Below are 5,902 nucleotides of genomic sequence, written 5' to 3' on the forward strand. Positions count from 1 at the left end.
GCAAGAAAATATGACTGATTTATATAGTCCTTCATTTTTCCTTTTTTTTTTTTAGAGAGAGATTTTTGCTATAGGATGTATGTGCTTGCTAGAGAGACAGAAAGCAAGAAATCATCCCCCTGGGGTGGATGGCCACACCACAATCCTTTCTCTTCCATTCTTCTCTTGGGATCTCGGGTATGCACACGCATGCCTCTGGTGTCAATTTTAAGCTGCCTGATCTGGGATTCAAACTGTGGTTGACTATGTGGGAGTCCAGCGATGTAATCATTATGCCATCTGCTTGTCTCTCAGAAAGTCCTTCCTATTTATAATTCAATGACAGTCAAGGTTGGAAACAAAATTATTATCCAGATCCACCAGGCACTGACATTTTTAGTTGGAGAGAGATGAGGAAGAGGAGGCAGCTCTCAAATGTCATGAAGGTTTGAGGGATAATGACCTTAGGATGCCATTCAGGAGCCCAGGTTGTAGTTCTGCTTCTGACACTGACTCACAGTTTCCATCCCATCTCTAGGACTCATTTTCCTACCTGAATACTGAGAGGGGTGATCCATCAAGGTGGTGTCTGAGGCTCCCTAGCACCCTGGGCATGGGAAATTCAGGAACGGCTGCTATTAACATCTATAATAGCTCAGTCCTCCACCACCACACCCAGCAAAGACATAAAATGAACATCCTCCAAAATTCTCACCTCATCACCGAAGACTCACCATTCTCGCCTGCTCTCTGAAGACTCCTTGTATCCTAAAATGTTCAAGCCAATCTCTGGATACAGAAAATGTCAACCGTAGTCAATAATGATCTAGGTTGTGTGAAGTTGTGAAGTGCGGAGGGGGTGGGAATGACAGTCATTCTTTTTAGAGATTTTTTTTCTATAGGGCATATGTGTTCACCAGAGAGACAGAGTCAGAGAGACAAAAAGTGAGAAATCACCCCTCTCCCCCTCAGGGGGAATGACCATACTGCAATCCCTTCTCCTCTCGGGATTTTGGGCATACATACACATCCACCTGGCATGAGCATCAAACCATCAAGTCCAATACTCAAACCATGGTTGGCCATTGTGTGAGTCCAGAGCCTAACCACTATGCCACCTGCTGGTCCCAATAGCCATCTTTTTTCTGGGGTCAAATCTTGTATGGGAAGTAGTGTTGGGAAATGGTTGTCGAATAGGGGTTCTGTGCCACACAGATTCCCTTGTTCCAATTGTTGGAGATGCAGGTGGGCCTGGGACAGAACTGACTGGTCTGGAAATGCAGCTATCAATCTGTTAGCATCAGCTGTCACCACGAAGGGACAAGATAGAGCTGAGAAGATGGCAGGAAACCAAGAAGAGAGGCAGGAGTAGGGCTGGGAAGGAAAAAGGAGGTAAGCAGGTCTTAAAATTTCACCAAGATCTTGGGGCATGGCCTGACCATGAGTGCTTCCTGTCTCTGGGCAGATCCTGCTGGAAAGGTACTACATCTTTCCCGGGAATGGCTAGTGTCTGACCTTCAGAGATAGATGTCTTCTGGAAGTGAAGCCAAACTTCTGTTAGCGCCAAGTCCCTATCTGTTGGTGGAGTCCTCCACCCAGACCATTTGCCAAAATGATGATATGGGGCCAACCCTGGCACACCTGAGCTTGAAGACCCTAGGAGATTACCTCAGGGAAGCCCCCTTTTCTACTAATGGGGAAAATTAAACCCAGAGGTGGGGAAGAATTTGTTGAGTCTTTCGTCTAACAGATAGCTGCACTAGAGCTTGATGAGAGGACTTTTCCCACGAGGTTCGGTTAAGAGAACTTCAGTCCTAGAACAAGACCACATGGGTCCACAGATGGCTCCATCTCTTTCAGGTGAGAGGCTTGACCAACATTCGTTCTTTCTTTTTTGGGTGCTTGTGTGTTTGCCGGAGAGACAGAGAGAGATGATGAGACAGAAAGTGAGAAATCAGCCCATGTTGCAATCCCTTCTCCTCCATTCTCCTCTCAGAATCTTGGGCAAGCACAAATACATGCCCAGCGTGATTTTCAAGCCACCAAGAGACAGACGGCAGTCAACCAAGTGAGAATCCAACAGCTTAACCACCATGCCACCTACTGGCTCTGGGTCACAAATTTAAATGTCTGCAGAGGACAGGTATATAAATAAGTGAAGAGGACAAGAGAGTGGGTGACACAAGAAATGAAGCCCAAGATCAAGGAGTTGGGAGAATTTCTTCTGAGGTCTCTCTCTTTGGCTTGTAGATGGCAGACTTCTCCCTGTTTTGCTCCATGGTCTTCCCCGTGTGTCTGGGCCCTAGTACTACCCCCCACCTTTTTAAAAATTTATTTATTTATTCTGAGAGAGAGAAGCACCCCCGGTTATGATCTTCCCCCAGATCATGGGCACACACACGTGCACCTGGAATTCTCAGGTAGGTCCCAGCATGTGAATCCATGACCTTCTCCATCTGAGTCCAGTTTTACCATCACTGTGTCACCACCTGGCCCTAATCTCCTCTTCTAATAAGGACACCAGTCATGCTGGATTAGAGTCCATTCTAATTACCTCATTTAACCTTAATTATCTCTTTAGGAGTCCTGTCCCCAAATTTAGTCACATTCTGAGGTATTGGGGATTAGGATCTCAGCATATGAATGTGGAGGGTGGAGTACCAACAGCTTCATCACACACGCACACACACACGCACACACACACTCACATAGAATATCTTTTTCTGTACATCTCTACAACTTGATTTTCTCACTTAAAGCAGTTTAAGCATGTTTTTTTTTTTGAGAGGTTTTTGCTATAGGGCGCATGCGCTCACCAGACAGAGAGAGACAGAGAGACAGAAAGCGAGAAATCACCCCCCCCCCAGGGGGGATGGCCATGCCGCAATCCCTTCTCCTCCATTCTCCTCTCGGGATCTTGGGCATGCATGCACACGCGCATGGCATGAGTTTAAACCATAGAATCCGGGACTCAAACTGTGGCCTACTACATGGGAGTCCAGTGACATAGCCATTATGCTAATTGCTGGTCCCTCCTGCATCATTCTCAGGGATGCTTTCTCCAAGTGTGAGTGATTTCTCCTTGAGAACTCCCCTCCTGGTGTCTCTAGGTTCCCTTTATTTTCTGTCCCCAGTAGATACAAACAGACATTGATGCCCTGTCTATGTTTAGCCTTTCTATTTTTTTTAAAAAAAGAATTATTGTATTTAGCTTTATTTATTTATTTAAATTTGACCAGGGAGAGACAGAATGAGAGAGTGAGAAGGCAAACTGCCAGGTCCTGGAGTTGAACCATGGTTGGCCATCTGAGAGTCCAGTGCCTTTAACCACCATGCCACCTGCTGGCCCCTGTGTTTAGCCTTTCAGCAGTCTATAAGGGTGTGTGTGGGTTGGGGTGGGGGGGCGTTGTGTGCACATACAGAGGTCGTGAGCACTTGGATTTTGGGTATTTTGTCTCTATCCTCTTCCTCTGCCGTTCTACCCTGTCAGGACATGTCTGGTCCTGTGGGCGTACCCTCAGTTTTAGATTGTTCCCATTTCCAGGTGAGGTCCATTCCTTTTGCAGGATCCTTATGACCCAGTGGGTATTGTTTAGAGATGTACCAATCACATGTTTTAGTATCTTATGTGTCATGATTAGGAAAGATTTTTCTTCAAGAGTATGTAATATTCATCTATATATTCTTCTAGTAAGTGCAAAGCGAGTGTAATTTTTTTCCAAGTGATTAGCCAACTTTTTCAATGTCATTTATTAAATTATATAAACTTTTCCCACCTATTTAATATGCCAAGTATTATTTATACACATAGTTTATATAATATGCTGAACAGAACTTCTCTAGACTTTTCTTTCAGTCTCATCGATAGAGTTCTTCTAGTTGTATCTACTTTCAGGGCACTATTGCATTTTCATAAACATATCATATCATCATATGTAAACATTTACTTTTGGGCCAGCCAGGTGGTGTGGTGGTTAAAGTGGCTGGATTCCACATGACTGTATGCACCGTTCGAGTCCTGAACCTGGCAACTTGGAAAATATACCAGGCATGTGTGCTTGCATGTCTAGACTCCCGTCAGGAGAACGGAGCAGAAAGGATTGTGGCATGGCCCTCCCTCCTGGGGGGGGATTTCTCATTTTCCCTCTCTACCTCTCTCTTCTGGTGAGTGCACACACCCTATAACAAAAACAAAACAAAACAAATTTACTTTTATATTACTGGTAAATCAAAACTTGTATAAGTCATATAAAAGTCCCCATTTCCCTCTCCTCTCACTTAGGCATGTACAAGGTCTAGTCCTAACACTGACCTGACCCACACGATGAATAGGCCCCAAGCAAGAAAGTCTTGATCCCCTCTCTTGCCTGAAGAGCAGGGCTGAGGAATCCATGCTGTGACTCAGGGTTGTAAATTTGTCTCAAGTTATCAAATCTTTTTTTAAAAATTATTTTATTTAACTTTATTTATTACAATGATTTTTTAATTTAAATTTGACTAGTGAGAGAGAGAGAAAGTGAGAAAGCATGTCGCCAGGTCTGGGACCTGAACTTTGGGCAGCCATGTGGGAGTCCAACACCTTAAATACCATGCCACCTGCCAGCTCCATTATCAATTTTTACTTTAAAGTAACAAAGGGAGAAAGTCTTATATTGGGTTGTCAGAAAAGTCATGATGTGTGTTTTTTTTTTTCCCTATGCTAAAATGCGTCATTGCTTTTCCACCAACCTCATACATGTTATTAAAAATCTCTCAATGGGTGGTTCCTATATTTATCTTTGGGAGGGAGTACTCTCTTGGAAAAAAAAAAACAAAAAACCACTTTCCTAGTTTATTTATACCTAGAAAGTTGTTTCTCAAGTTGTAAAGCCTGGTCATGGGGTATAAAGAGGGTGCTTAATTGCTTTATGAGAACAAAAGGAATTTTATATTAACTCCTAAGAAGAGAAAACAGAAACAAGATAGGAAAAGAAGAAAGATCCCCAGTGGTAAAGGACCTAACAGAACTTATCAAAGGAATCTCATATTCAAAGTTGAGTTGTTAATATAGCTTTGACAGAAATGCTTCCATCTCTCCAAGTCGTCAGTGTCGCCTCCTCAAAGGAAGACCCTGTGTGCAGGAGGCGAGCGCAGAGTTAGGGAGCATGGAGGAGCTGTATCCAGGTCCATGTGGGAAGGGCCATGATCCAAACTTACTCAGCAGAGGCTCTGTCTTAGAGCAGATCCCTATGGAAGACGGTAGATTCCTCAGACATTTGCAAAACTGTGAGGAAGGTCATTGATTTCTACACAGCATAAAAAGGAGATTAAATTATACTTTATCTTACAAGCTAGGTAACCTCCAGATGGTATTTTGCAGTTAACTAAAATGTCACTGACTATATCAATGTATGTCTTTCAAAAGAACTAGCAGCCTTCATGTTTTGGGGGAAATGAATCTCTGTATTGCTCAATTAACCTCCTAGAAACTGGGACAGAGAAGGAATTCAAAAAATTTGGAAGCCCCTGCCAGTTCTTCAACGGTCTTTTTTCTTTTTTTATTTGCCAGAGGGCACATGCACTAACCAGAGACAGAGAGAGGAAAAACAAGAGCACCTGCCATGGGTCATGGTCACACTGCAACCCCTTCTCCTCCATCTTTCCCTCCTTTTAGGATTTTGGACACACATGCACACATGTCCAGTGCTTTTTTTTTAACAATTATTTTTTATTTTAATTTTTTATATATTTTTAAAGAATTGTTTAACTTTATCTATTTATTTATTTTGAAAACTTTGACCAGAGAGTGACAGATAAGAGAGAGAGAAAGAAAGTGAGAAAGCAAGCCGCCAATTCTGGGACTTGAACCATGGTCGGCCATGTGGGAGTCCAGCACCCTTAATCACCATGCTGCCTGCTGGCCCTTTTTATTTTTTAATTTATA

The sequence above is a fragment of the Tupaia chinensis genome, unplaced genomic scaffold (assembly GCF_000334495.1).
Source record: "Tupaia chinensis unplaced genomic scaffold, TupChi_1.0 Scaffold000081_1, whole genome shotgun sequence".
NCBI lineage: Eukaryota > Metazoa > Chordata > Mammalia > Scandentia > Tupaiidae > Tupaia > Tupaia belangeri.